The following is a 15514-nucleotide window of genomic DNA, read 5'->3' on the forward strand; positions in this document are numbered from 1 at the left end:
AACTGAATGAGTCCAGAAACATGCTGCCATTGATTTATTTTGATGACCTAGGCCTTTTTTTTCACCTTTATTTAACCAGGTAGGCAAGTTGAGAACAAGTTCTCATTTACAACTGCGACCTGGCCAAGATAAAGCATAGCAGTGTGAACAGATAGCAACACAGAGTTACACATGGAGTAAACAATAAACAAGTCAATAACACAAAATAAAAAAATAGTCTATATACATTGTGTGCAAAAGGCATGAGGAGGTAGGTGAATAATTACAATTTAGCAGATTAACACTAGAGTGATAAATAATCAGATGGTCATGTGCAGGTAGAGATACTGGTGTGCAAAAGAGCAGAAAAGTAAATAAATAAAAACAGTATGGGGATGAGGTAGGTAAATTGGGTGGGCTATTTACCGATGGACTATGTACAGCTGCAGCGATCGGTTAGCTGCCCAGATAGCAGATGTTTAAAGTTGGTGAGGGAGATAAAAGTCTCCAACTTCAACGATTTTTGCAATTAGTTCCAGTCACAGGCAGCAGAGAACTGGAAGGAAAGGTGGCAAAATGAGGTGTTGGCTATAGGGATGATCAGTGAGATACATCTGCTGGAGCGCGTGCTACGGGTGGGTGTTGCCATCGTGAACTGAGATAAGGCGGAGCTTTACCTGGCATGGACTTGAAGATGACCTGGAGCCAGTGGGTCTGGCGACGAATATGTGGCGAGGGCCAGCCGACTAAGGCATACAAGTCACAGTGGTGGGTGGTATAAGGTGCTTTAGTAACAAAGCGGATGGCACTGTGATAAACTGCATCCAGTTTGCTGAGTAGAGTATTGGAAATGTATGCAGCAACACAATGTTTAAAAAATATATAAAAGACATATAACAGTGCAGCTTATTTAACATGACTGTGCATAAAAAGCCAAACCTGATAATATATCACAGAAGATTAGCCTATACTGTAGGTATCCGAATGCCTCACGTTATGCTTTAGGCACAAATGTTAATTGTGTATATATTATTGGCCTACCAGAAATCACCAAAACGTTTTGCCCTGCCAAACCGTAGTATGGCAGACTGTTTAGCTGCACATAAATGAAAGCTGCAATTTTTGTAGCAAAGTCCTGTAAATTAGCTGCGTTTAAAAAAATATCCTCCTAATATGGTTAATGAAATTGGCAATAAGTACATTAATGTAACGTTATCTGTTTGATATCTTTTGAAACATTCTGACAAGCTAGCTGCCGTTATTCAACCAGCTTTTGACGCTTACCTAAATCAGAAAATATGATTATTTTCTACTCTTGGATAAAAGCGAATGTACATCTTACTATCGTGCACTGATGTTACGTTTGTGCATTGATGTTACCAGACTAAATGTACGAAATTTCTGAAAGGACGTCATTTCCGGATTCGCCAAATAATGATCGTTACTAGTTTCTATTTCTGGAATTTATCTTCCTAAAATGTGATTTTAAACCTATCCACACTGCTAAACTAACCTTGAATGAAGACCAAAAAGCTACATTTTGTTTTGATATAGCCTATTTAGACTTTGTGGCTGTGCTATCTCGTGGAAACCAGATGATTGGTTCGTGCTGTACAGTAGCGACAATAACATTTCGCAGCTTGTAACAATATTTATTTTTGTATTCTTTTTGCAACACTGTTCAAAGCAAAGAGACACGCACGCAGATGGTCGCAGATGTGGTTTATTTCTAATCTCGAGGTTTACTACAGGGGTAAACTATTGTATAGAACATGAATAGTATTGAGTGGTTGACTTTTTTAACTTTTGAAGGGAAAGCCTGTATTTCCTTACAATGCCACAAGGTGACGTCAGTGTGTCGACTACATGATTTCTATCTATTAAATATAATGAACACATTAAAGGGGGGAGTTCTCAACTAAATGTTATTGTCTTTCAAAGAAGTCCTGCAATTAATTAAATGAATTATCTATATACACAATTAACATTTATGCCTAAAGCATAAATGCCCCAACTTAGAGAAACGTGAGGCATTCGGATATCTACAGTATAGGCTAATCTTCTGTGATATATTATCAGGTTTGGCTTTTTATGCACAGCCATGTTAAATAGGCTGCACTGTTATATGTCTTTTAGGATGAAAAAAAAAATATTTTTTAAACATTGTGTTGCTCCATACATTCCTATAAATCGAAGGCCTGTGCCTTTGCAGCAATTGATTATGAGCACAACCAATTATACATATACGTGCCAGGCATTCACCGCACCCACGTGAGAGGGTCCATGCTTTCCGGAATCCTTGGGACGTCACAACTCTGACGTGCCCTATTGAAGTTGACATGTAAAATGGTTAAGGTTTAGGTAAGGGTTGTGGTAAGGTAAGGTAAGGTAAGGTAAGGGACGTCCCAAGGATTCCAGAAAGAACTAACCCAAGTGAGAGGGCGGTAGTTGGGCGGAGCGTCGCAGTAACTACAAGCAGAACCAGACCTCTTTGAAAGCACAGCGGATAGAAATTGTGAAAATAGCAGGCTCGCTATCGAGAAGAAGGTGCTGTCTTTCCAACCATATTTCGAATAAACGAGGGTAAGTTGCAACAGATAATGTTATTTCAATAGTAGTACGATCCAGTCGGTGGGAGATCATGTAAATTATGTAAGTGTTATTTTCATTTATCTTTGTATAATATGTAGCGAACTTGCTAGTAGCGTCGCTACAACGTTGCCTACGCGTCGCCAATGGACTTTGCAGAGGGGCGTGTGGACCTTTTTTGTTGTTGTAACTGAAGCAATAGTGAATTATACACTGAATAGTTGTGTTGGCCTACTGGTAGGGTTAGTAACAACAATGGCTCTGTAGGCTACTACTAATTCCATCACCCACCTAGTCTAATTCAAACGCAGGAGTGGGTCTAGGCTCCTAAAGCCACACGTCCTAGTAGGCTGTTGTCTGAGAATGTTGCATAGCCTACACGGGACAGGACGCTGAGTTTAGGTTAAACAAGTGCATTGGTGTATTTTATTATGATATTTATCATAGCATTATGCAATATCGAGTGCAGCATTATGCAATGTTGTTAGAGAACTGTATGTGGCCCCTAATTGGATAGTATTTTACGGTTTACAGTAGGCCTGAATAATGAATGGGACAGGAAAGGAAGTATGAGACCTTCAAACCTTTGAGTCAGTCATTGCTAATAGCCAGATGTTATTTGAACACCTAAACTCAGCAAAAAAAAGAAACGTCCTCTCACTGTCAACTGCGTTTATTTTCAGCAAACTTAACATGTGTTAATATTTGTATGAACATAAGATTCAACAACAGACATAAACTGAACAAGTTCCACAGAAATGTGACTAACAGAAATGGAATAATGTGTCCCTGAACAAAGGGGGTCAAAATCAAAAGTAACAGTCAGTATCTGGTGTGGACACCAGCTGCATTAAGTATTGCAGTGCATCTCCTCCTCATGGACTGCACCAGATTTGCCAGTTCGTGCTGTGACATGTTACCCCACACTTCCACCAACGCACCTGCAAGTTCCCGGACATTTCTGGGGGGAATGGCCCTAGCCCTCACCCTCTGATCCAACAGACGTGCTCAATGCAATTGAGATCCGGGCTCTTCGCTGGCCATGGCAGAACACTGACATTCCTGTCTTGCAGGAAATCATGCACAGAACAAACAGTATGGCTGGTGGCATTGTCATGCTGGAGGGTCATGTCAGGGGTACCATATGAGGGAGGAAGATGTCTTCCCTGTAATGCACAGCGTTGAGATTGCCTGCAATGACAACAAGCTCAGTACGATGACGCTGTGGCAGACCGCCCCAGACCATGACGGACCCTCCACCTCGATCCTGCTCCAGAGTACAGGCCTCAGTGTAACATTCATTCAACAATAAACACGAATCCGACCATCACCCCTGGTTAGACACAACTGCTACTCGTCAGTGAAGAGCACTTTTTGCCGGTCCTGTCTGGTCTAGCGACAGTGGGTTTGTGCCCATAAGCGACATTGTTGACGGTGAGGACCTGCCTTTACAACAGGCCTACAAGCCCTCAGTCCAGCCTCTCTCAGCCTGAGCACTGATGGAGGGATTGTGCATTCCTGGTATAACTCGGGCAGTTGTTGTTGCCATCCTGTACCTGTCCCACAAGTGTGATGTTCGGATGTACCGATCCTGTGCAGGTGTTGTTACACATGGTCTGCCACTGCGAGGACGATCAGCTGTCCGTCGTGTCTCCCTGTAGCGCTGTCTTAAGCGTCTCACAGTACGGACATCGCAATTTATTGCCTTGGCCACATATGCAGTCCTCAAGCCTCCTTGCAGCATGCCTAAGGCATGTTCATGCAGATGAGCAGAGACCCTGTGCATCTTACTTTTGGTGAAGTTATTTGGAATTTTATGAATTATCTTTGAGAGACAGGGTCCTGTAAAAGGGACTAGTTTATCTGTGCTGGTGTGTGTTTATTGTAGGCCTAATTCAACCATGCATCTGTTTTTTCCCAGTGCACTGTAACAATGATGAAGTATTTCATGTTGAATTTTGAACATCCCGTATTTTTCTTTGTCTATTTGAACAATCATCCAATAAGCTTCCAATCTCCCAAGAGATGTTTGGTTACTCTTTCCTATTGATGACTATCCAGCCTTGCCTAGGCTACATTATGGATTATAATGAAAAAAGCCTTGAGATTAATACTTTGTTTGGCCTTCTCTGTACAGTGTTATCCTATCATAGGTAATTGTCATGCAGCCAGTTAGTGAAAGGCTTGGTAAGAACATTGAGGGTTGTTCAGAGGATGAACAGGGATGTCTGAGGCTCTGTGCTGACCTGGCTAATGAATGTGTGCCATCACCCTGTCTTTGACCTGCTGATATCAGGGTATTGTTCATTGGGCACCAAACTCACTGAAACATGGGGGGACTTGCAGAACTTGTCCAATAAGAAACACTTGTTTTTGTTTTCTGCTGCAAAGTGTTTTGCTACGCTATGCACTAGTGAGAGAGACCCCAGGTGAATGTGTGCCATGCCATCTCTGGAATGCAGATTGCTGTTAAATTTGGTGCAATACTGGAGATCAGAACATATTTCACTAAACTATTGCTTCTTTAGTCTGCTAGCTGTTGAAATATTTTTCCAGTCAGTTAGTGGGCTGTAATTCCCATCCTTTATGAGGATTAGTAGAGACAAACTAGGCTAGCAGCCTGTAGAGAGAACTGGAGGGGTATCTCCTTGGATTTTGTTAAATGGGAGGAACACCCTTTCGATTGGAACTGCCACACACACACACACACTCTTGTTTTTAAGATCGGTTTGTTTTAGAGGTCGAACGATTATGATTTTTCAACTCCTTCACCGTTTATTGGAGGACCAAAAAAAAGCCGATACCGATTAATCGTACAATAAGAATAAAAAAATAAATAATATATACATATATATACAAATTATTTGTAATAATGACAATTACAACAAAACTGAATGAACAATGAACACTTTTATTTTAACTTAATACATAACATCTATTTAGTCTCAAATATGGTTTAAATAATGCAAAAACACAGTGTTGGAGAAGAAAGTACAAGTGCAATGTAAAAAAAAGCTAACATTGAAGTTCCTTGCTCAGAACATTAGAACATATGAAAGCTGGTGGTTCAATATTTCCAGTTAAGAATTTTTAGGTTGTAGTTATTATAGGACTATTTCTCTCTCTACCATTTTGTATTTCATATATCTTTGATTATTGGATGTTCTAATAGGCAGTTTAGTATTGCCAGCCTAATCTCAGGAGTTGATAGGCTTGTCATAAACAGCGCTGTGAGTCAAGCATTGCTAAGAGCTGCTGGCAAACGCAGTAAAGTTTGGATGAGTACTTACGAGCCTGCTGCTGCCTACCACCACTCAGTCAGACTGCTCTATCAAATCATAGACATAGATTATAATATAATAAACACAGAAATACGAGCCTTTGGTCATTAATATGGTCAAATCCAGAAATTATCATTTCGAAAACAAAACATTTATTATTTCAGTGAAATACCAAACCGTTCCGTATTTTATCAAACGGGTGGCAACCCTAAGTCTAAATATTGCTGTTACATTGCACAACCCTCAATGTTATGTCATAATTATGTACAATTCTGGCAACAAGCTAGGCGTGCCAAACTGTTACATATACCCTGACTCTGCGTGCAATGAACGCGAGAGAAGTGACACAATTTCCCTAGTTAATATTGATTAATATTAATAACTTCTTTTAACTAAATATGCAGGTTTAAAAATATATATACTTCTGTATATTGTGCTTTTTTCGCGAATGCGCTTCTGTTAAATCATCTCCTGTTTGGCGAAGTAGGCTGTGATTCGATGATAAATTAACATTGATTATATGCGACACAGGATACGCTAGATAAACTAGTAATATCATCAGCCATGTGTAGTTAACTAGTGATTATGTGAAGATTGATTGTTTTTTATAAGAGCAGTTTAATGCTAGCTAGCAACTTACAGCTCCTTGCTGCTCTCGCGTAACAGGTGGTCAGCCTGTCACGCAGTTTCCTCGTGGAATGCAATGTAATCGGAGTCCAAAAATGCTGATTACTGATTTGTTACAATTAATCGGCCATGCAGATTAATCGGTCGACCTCGAGGTGAGGTCGAGGAACAATGTTTTCTGTTGTTATGAAATATTTTAATACGTAGGTTAATATTTTACAATGTTTCAAGAAAAGCAGGTTGATCCAGCCCAGTGGCACTAAGTGGTGTAGTGGATGCTATATGCAGATATATGCCGTATACCCACTTTTTGTTCAGTGGGTATTGCGTATACTCACTTCTTAATCCCCACTGATGCGTATCAAAGTGGTGTGTTGGAGGTATTTCACCCTATCAATTATGTAGTTGTCGTACAATAGAGAAATCATACGAAAAGTAACTCACACAAATGCAAAGCCTGTGAAATACTCTGTTCAGATGCGCGCCACACAGTTTCAGCAGGCAGCAAGACCATGCAGCACTCAACTGGTTGTTGCAACTTACAGAAAAACATCTGTAGCCACTAAGGAAAGGTAGGTAGAAAATAAGTTAAGGCAACAATGGACATGTAAACAATGTATTGAAAAACGATTGGGTACGAAGTCTTGGTTGAATCTTTGCGATGCACAATTCAGTCATCATGCGCTTTTTAGCACATCGATTTCTAAAGGCTTCCCCCAAAAACCTTCACAATTAAATGTTGACTGTAAAGTAGGCCTACCCTGGCAGAATGATGCCATGATGATTTGTATCAATCAGGGGCATTTGTTTAGCAAACTCTGCCATCACATGTAGGACATGTACAGAAACACCACTAGCAAAACAGTCTCTTGCTAGGTGCGCAATTTAATTAACGGGCTACTGCACCCTCAAAAAAATGAACACAACCGTAGTGAATTTCAGGGAATACATAGCATAAGTGCTTTACTGTCATTATATTAATTTAGTTTTAAAAAACACGTAAAAAATAATCTACATTCAGTTTATTATTGGATTCCCCAGCCTGCTGGTTTGGTTTTCAATGCTGATCCTATAAAATCAAGCAACAGCACTGGTAACAAGATTTTTAATTAAAAAAAAATATATATATATTTTATACATCTCTGTTCGAATGTTTCTTTCTGCATGTAATTATTACATCTTCAACCAAGGCGTGGATACACTCAATGGCTGCCAGTCCACCAATTATGCCATTGATTACATTTCTATGGAATAGATACTGTATGTAGCGACCCGCTTGGACAGTTGTGTGCCTGTGTTCTGACGTCCTGTTGTTGTGTGGTTATCACGGCACGTTTATTACCATACTTTATTGTCCATTTGGTTCAAATGGAATTTCATAGTGTGCCATTTTCCAAACCAATCTCCCTTCAGACACCGATCTCCCACCACTCTCTCTAACATGTGACATCTGACTGCCCTCGTCAAGCACGGTCACTGCCCCCTCAACACAACACTCTGCAGCATGGAGCAGATAACATTTCCATGTAAACAGGGTTGGCTTCAGCGTAGATGTTATTAAAAAGAGATTATGAGTGTGGGAGTGCACGTGGGTACTGTGAAGTGAGATATTTTCTTAAATACCCTCCTTTCTCCTTTGAGGCAGATAACATGTCCATGCTAACAGGCTCGGCTTTAGACTAGTTTTAAGGAGGACTGTGTTATTTCTCAATCATTTTCTGTGCAAATGCCAAATATATGCCAAACATCTTTTTTTAAATGGATTTAGTTTTCAGGAATTAAACTTTAGGAAGAATTTGGTGCCGTATTAATGCAGAATGTCTTGATGCTAATTTAGCCATCCGCTAGCGACACACATTCACTGTCCCTCCTGCTTTTGCTCTTGCATAATAACACAGCACCATCTGTTTAACCCAGGCACCACCCTTATGTGCTGAGCAGTCGGCAGCAGGTCCAAATTTGAAGACACTAGTACGCTTTTCACATTACTGGGCCAAACTGAGTCAGGCAAAGTTGGAATGAACAAGATTGTCTCCTATATTAAAATATATATATTTAACCTTTTATTTAACTAGGGAAGTCGTTTAAAAACAAATTCTTGTTTATAATGACGGCCTACCAAAAGGCCTCCTGCGGTGACGGGGGCTGGGATTAAAAACAAAAAATATAAAACAAAACACACATCAATGCAAGAGACAACACTACATAAAGAGAGACGTAAGGCAGCAACACGTGATAACATGACAACAACATGGTAGCAGCACAACATGGTACACACACATTATTGGGCACAGACAACAGCACAAAGGGCAAGAAGGTAGAGACAACAAAACATGACGCAAAGCAGCGACAACTCAACATGATTGAGTTTTTTTTAATGAAGAGATTGAGATAAAACTGTCCAGTTTGAGTGTTTGTTGCAGCTCCTTCCAGTCGCTAGCTGCAGAGAACTGAAAAGAGGAGTGACCCAGGGATGTGTGTGCTTTGGGGACCTTTAACAGAATGTGACTGGCAGAATGGGTGTTGTATGTGGAGGACGAGGGCTGCAGTAGATATCTCAGATAGAAGGGAGTGAGGCCTAAGAGGGTTTTATAAATAAGAATGAACCCGTGGGTTTTGCGACGGGTACACAGAGATGATCAGTTTACAGATGAATATAGAGATCAGTGATGTGTCCTATAAGGAGCATTGGTATTGGTGGCAAATCTGATGGCCAAATGGTAAAGAACATCTAGCTGCTCGAGAGCACTCTTACCTGCCAATCTATATATTTGTTTTATTTTACTTTCTCTACGCAAGTCAGTTAAGAACAAATTCTTATTTTCAATGACGGCCTAGGAACAGTATGTTAACTGCCTTGTTCAGGGGCAGGACGACAGATTTTCATCTTGTCAGCTTGGGGATTCGATCTTGCAACCTCTTGGTTACAAGATGACTACTTCAAGTTCTAAACCCTCAGAGGTAGTAATAACACCCTTGGGAAGAGGGGCATACTTCGTTCCAAACCACATGACATTTGTTTTGGAGGTGTTCAGAACAAGGTTAAGGGTAGAGAAAGCTTGTTGGTGGTTAGAATAGGATGGGAGGCCTAAAGTCTGTGTAACCAATAGAAAGTCAGAGTCCCGAGTGTGGGACAGTCTGTCCCACGGTTGGGTAAAGAAAGTTCGTAGTCAACAAAGCATGCAAGAGGCAAATAGCAAAATGCACAAGAACAATTTTTAATATACAATGGCTTGCCCCAAGTCGTTATAAGTTCAGAGTCACTCGCCCCAACAGTGCGTGTGTACTGGAGGCGAGCGACAGCTCAGGAGAGGGGGGGGGGGAGTGTGGTGGAGTTACCTGTACCAGACGGGGAGACAGGCCAGGGCAGACGGTGAACAGATCGCCAGGTGGAATCCAAGCAGCAGTGCAGCAGGCAACTGGAGTAGGTGTCACACCCACTTGGGATAAGCTTTTATTTCTGGAGGCAGATGTCTTGTTGAACATGCCAGTGGGTGGTCTTTGAACAGTGAGCGAGGGCTTCAAAGACTCCTGCCACTTGTTGGGCCCAAAGGCCTCGACACCTCTCACGTCACACCTCAGTGCTAGTTGAAGTTGTATCTTGTTTGTCCTGGCAGCCTTAACTCAGCATTCAGTATCCATAATAGAGGTCGACCGATTAATCAGAATGGACGATTTAATTAGGGCCGATTTCAAGTTTTCATAATAATCGGAAACCGGTATTTTTGGGTGCCAATTTTTTTTATTTTTTTTAAACACCTTTTTATTTAATCTTTATTTAACTAGGCAAGTCAGTTAAGAACACATTCTTATTTTCAATGACTGCCTAGGAACGTTGGGTTAACTGCCTCGTTCAGGGGCTGAAAGACAGATTTTTCACCTTGTCAGCTCGGGGGATTCAATCTTGCAACCTTACAGTTAACTAGTCCAACGCAATAACGACCTGTCCCTCTCATTGCATTCCACAAGGAGACTGCCTGTTACGCAAATGCAGTAAGCCAAGGTAAGTTGCTAGCTAGCATTAAACTTATCTTATAAAAAACAATCAATCGTAATCACTAGTTAACTACACATGGTTGATGATATTGCTAGATATTATCTAGCGTGTCCTATGCTGCATATAATCTGACTGAGCATACAAACCTACAAGTATCTGACTGAGCGGTGGTAGGCAGAAGCAGGCGCGTAAACATTCATTCAAACAGCACTGTCGTGCGTTTTGCCAGCAGCTCTTGTTGTGCATTGCGCTGTTTATGACTTATCAACTCCCGGGATTAGGCTGGTGTGACTGTCAGTTAAAGTGAAATGGCTGGCTAGTTAGTGCGCGCTAATAGCGTTTCAAACTTCACTCGTTCTGAGCCTTGGGGTGGTTGTTTCCCTTTCTCTGCATGGGTAATGCCGCTTCAATGTGGTGGCTGTTGTCGTTGTGTTGCTGGTTATTGAAGACTGTTAAAAGGAACCACCAGCTTTCATATGTTCTCATGTTCTGAGCAAAGAACTGAAACGTTAGCTTTCTTACATAGCACATATTGCACTTTTACATTATTCTCCAACACTGTTTTTGCATTATTTAAACCAAATTGAACATGTTTCATTATCTACTTGAGGCTAAATTGATTTTATTTATGTATTATATTAAGTTAAAATAAGTGTTCATTCAGTATTGTTGTAATTGTCATTATTACAAAACAAAATATGTTATATCGGTATTGGCTTTTTTGGTCCTCCAATAATCGGTATCGGCGTTGAAAAATCATAATCGGTCGACCCCTAATCCATAAAGTAAAATATATATAATTCTAATGTACTTTTTTATTTGCATTTTTCTTCTTGGCTTTCAAAATAGTATCAGACCAAACACTACTCACTCAGTTCCAGGTTGGATGGTGTCCTCAGGTCTGCTGTTTGTTTGCTAGAGCACCCTCTGTATAGCTTGGAAAAAGAGAACCTTGGTAGAAGTAATCCCCCCAGTTCATTTTGGCCAAAATTAGGTTGCAGGTCCCTGCCCGAAAATCCAATTTTGACCAAGCAAAAACAGGTTTTTAGAAACTTTTGCAAATGTATTAAATATAAAGTGAAATATCACATTTACAAAAGTGACCCTTTACTCAGTACTTTGTTGAAGCACCTTTGGCAGTAATTAGAGCCTCAAGTCTTCTTTGGTATGACGCTACAAGCTTGGCACACCTGTATTTGCGGAGTTTCTCCCATTCCTCTCTGCAGACCCTCTCAAGTTCTGTCAGGTTGGATGGGGAGCATTGCTGTGCAGCTATTTCCAGGTCTCTCCAGAGATGTTCAAGTCCGGCCTCTGGCTTCGGGCCTTTGTCCTGTTGGAAGATGAACCTTTGCCCCAGTCTGAGGTCCTGAGTGCTCTGGAGCAGGTTTTCATCAAGGATCTTTCTGTACTTTGCTCTGTTCATCTTTCCCTCGATCCTGACTAGTCTTACAATCCCTGCCACTGAAAACCATCCCCACAGCATGTTGCTGCCACCACCATGCTTCACCGTAGGGATGGTATTGGCCAGATGATGAGTGGTGCTTGGCTCCCTCCAGACGTGATGATTGGCATTCAGGACAAAAAGTTCAATCTTGGTTTCATCAGACCAGAGCATGTTGTTTCTCATGGTCTGAAAGTCCTTTAGGTGCCTTTTTGGTTAACTCTAAGCTAGTGTGCCTTTTACTGAGAAGTGTCTTTTGTCTGGCCACTCTACCATAAAGGCCTGATTGGTGGAGTGCTGCAGAGATTTACATTTACATTTAAGTCATTTGGCAGACGCTCTTATCCAGAGCAACTTACAAATTGGTGAATTCACCTTATGACATCAGATGGTTGTCCTTTGGGAAGGTTCTCCCATCTCTACAGAGGAACTCTGGAGCTCTGTCTGTGACCATCGGGTTCTTGGTCACCTCCCTGACCCTTCTTTCTCGATTGCTCATTTTAGCCTGGCGGGCCAGCTCTGGGAGGTGTCTTGGTGGTTCCAAACTTATTCCATTTCAAAATAATGGAGGCAACTGTGTTCTTGGACTTTCAATGCTGCATACCTTTTTTTGGTAACTTCACGAGATCTGTGCCTCGACAAAATCCTGTCTCTTAGCTCTCTCTTAGCTCCTGTCTCTTATTCTTTCGACCTCATGGCTTGGATTTTGTTATGGCATGCACTGTAAACTGTGGGACCTTTTGTATAGACCGGTGTGTGCCATTCCAAATCATGTCCAATCAATAAAATATACCACCGGTGGTCTCCAAGTTGTAGAAACATCTCAAGGATGATTAATGGAAACAGGGTGCACTTGAGCTCAATTTCGAGTCTCATAGCAAAGAGTCCGAATACTAATGTAAATAAGGTATTTCAGTTGATGTGCACGAAAACCCCCACCTCTTTTCGCTTTGTCATTATGGGGTGTTGTGTGTAGGGTGATGAGAGCAAAATGTTTATTTAATCAGTTTTAGAATAAGGCTGGAACAAAATGTGGAAAACGTGAAAGGCTTTGAATACTTTCCTAATCCACTGTATGAGGATGAAAATCATGTTAAATGATGTATTGAATATGATGCCACTGTACATGGACCTCTATCAGTCTGCCATAAATGTCAATCTCAGTATTGTTATCTCTGTTCAAAACAAATCAATGCTGGAATGTAGACTTCTAATTCAATAACATGAAATGGCATCTAACTCTATTTCTAAAAATGTATTTCAAGTGACTTATCAGGGCACATAACCATCCTCAAGCATCCAATTTGTATATTTTATCAGGGCTTTGCCATGTAAACACTGCAACAGACACACAGAACACACTGTTCAATGCTCATAGCATCTCATTTACATGAGTGAAAAGGGCCATGGCTATAATGCATTCTTCTGTTATGAGTTAGGGACACTAGTTATCTGAGGCACAGGCAACAGTTGTCAGGCAGTGGATTCCTACATCCCAAAGAAGCATTATTATGGATTACATCTATGACCGGCATTCACTCTGGAGTTAGACTGCACTCATTGTTTGGAAGCATAGTGGACTTCGCCATGTATCACTGACCCATCCAGATATGGAGGCACACACACGGGAAGTGAGAGAGGGTGAGTTTGAGACCAAAACTTCAGTTTCCTCTCCTCGCAAAATCCTTTCACAAAATGACTTGACTGGCATAATTTTGGAGCTAACGCAAGTGGTCTTTTTATCCTGGTTTAAGAAAAAAAAAACTATGAACTAGGTTTGATGGAAAGGTATTTTCAATGGAACTTCCTGCTCTGATTGAAAGCGCTTTGGTAAAATGATCTTATTTCTTGTGTATTTTTGTTCTGCTTTATTTTATAGTACTACTGATATTGATTACTTCATTTTTGGGAAAGCGCTTGCAAGAAAGGTATTTCGCTGTACTTGTGCATGTAATGAAAAAAAAATGTAATTTTAAATAGGTTTTCCCTCCAACATAATGACTAAAGGGGTGTAGAGTGGGGTTACATAACATTACACAGCCAAATGGTGTCTCAAATAATTAAAATGTTTTTCACTTTCATTATCTATGGTGTTGAAATAAGCTAACTGAAATGTTATTTTTCATTACATTCTCTACTGTTATTGGAGATCTAGCAGGTGTAAAAGAAACACCTGAAAGTAGATCCACCTACATACTGGTCTTGACGAGAAAAACTGTCGGGAGGTTGTTTTCTGCACTGTAAAACCTATCCAGTAAATGTGTAGGAGGAGTTAAGATGGAGTGTCGCCTCGTTAACGTCCAAAATCGGAAGAAGCATCAGCCTCTCTTTCCCCTGAACTGCAACATCTGGTTGTTGGGGACTCTGCAGAGGTTATTGGAGATCAAAAGTCAAGAACACACATGTTCATCTCAATGGACCCTTCCCCTATCCTCCCTACAGTAACTCTGGTCCAAACTTAACATCTAACAGCTTTTTGACTGAAGTTATTGTAGTACTAACAATTAGTCGCCATCTCTCGCTCTCCTAATGCATTCAACATTGCCTCATGTCAGGATGCAGGCTGGGAAAGGACGGAAAAGTTATGGACAGCATCTGGACTGTTGCAGAATTTCTCCAAAGCCGTCTTACTCTAATCAATACTACTCTTTAGGTTAGTTTCCCCCAAGGCATTGTGTTGGAATGTGACCCAGATTGATTCATTCCTTTAATTATATTTGAAGGTTATACGTTGTAAATTATTTAGGTATGCATGCATCAGTGAGAGATTTAGAGTGCATTTTGAACCAAATCTTTAGTCAGAAGGACAGGCTCATTTGGGGTTCAAAGATGACAATGGTGTTGCAACCTGTATCCCTACTACTACCTAGTGCAATCTGTCATGAATGAGATTTATTTTCCTTGTTCTCTGTAACAAGTCTGGAACGTGTTAATAACACCTTTCATTTGGAGTAGAGTTGGTGTGTACTGTAATGATAGATTGCTATACTATTACATAAGTTTAAAAGGCTATTCCCAGTTTCCATGGTAATGTGCTTTGTTTCCATAGTGACCACAGTCAATGCTACACCCCTGCACATTTCTGATGTGCACCAGTTGTTGAGTAATAGTGGGAAGGGGGAACCTGTGTGATGTGGGGTTAGTACATAATACAGATGAATCAGCCAGGTGTGAAATGTACAACTCTGGGCCTGATGCTACGATTGCAGCTTTTATCAGTAGCTGCACAGTTCTCTATCCTGGAAGCGTGATTTTAAGTATAAGATATGTATGTAAAACGTTGAGCTGATATTCCTTGTAGAAATGGACGGATGGATGGAAAAGGCCATGATGTTTCCACTGAGCTTGGGGATGGTTGGATGCTTCAGTGTGGCAGAATGGGCACAGTAGATCTGTGGTGACGGTAGTCAGCAACAACATCAGCATTGTGTGCTTGAATGGGGAGTGTTTTTGTGTTTGTTCAGCTTCATGATTATATTGTACTGTATCAAATGACATGGTAAGCACTGAGCAGCATGTAGTCTCTTGACATCCTTTGGATCATTCCATCTCCCAAAAAGCATGAGGATTTCGACACCCACCATCTGAAATAGTTTCTGG

The 15514-nt window shown here is 40.8% G+C and overlaps 1 protein-coding gene across 7 annotated transcripts in view; it reads left to right on the forward strand.

Moving 5' to 3' along the window:
* Positions 1-2296: 2296 nt before the first annotated feature.
* Positions 2297-15514, forward strand: part of LOC135517588 (alpha-adducin-like) — a 53564-nt gene continuing 40346 nt past the window's right edge. For all 7 annotated transcript variants that reach the window (XR_010452052.1, XM_064942029.1, XM_064942033.1 and 4 more), the window contains exon 1: positions 2297-2562. The gene's annotated coding sequence lies outside the window, so the exon portion shown is untranslated. The remainder of the gene's footprint in view (positions 2563-15514) is intronic.

Source organism: Oncorhynchus masou, chromosome 28 (genome assembly GCF_036934945.1).
Source record: "Oncorhynchus masou masou isolate Uvic2021 chromosome 28, UVic_Omas_1.1, whole genome shotgun sequence".
Taxonomy (NCBI): Eukaryota; Metazoa; Chordata; class Actinopteri; order Salmoniformes; family Salmonidae; genus Oncorhynchus; species Oncorhynchus masou.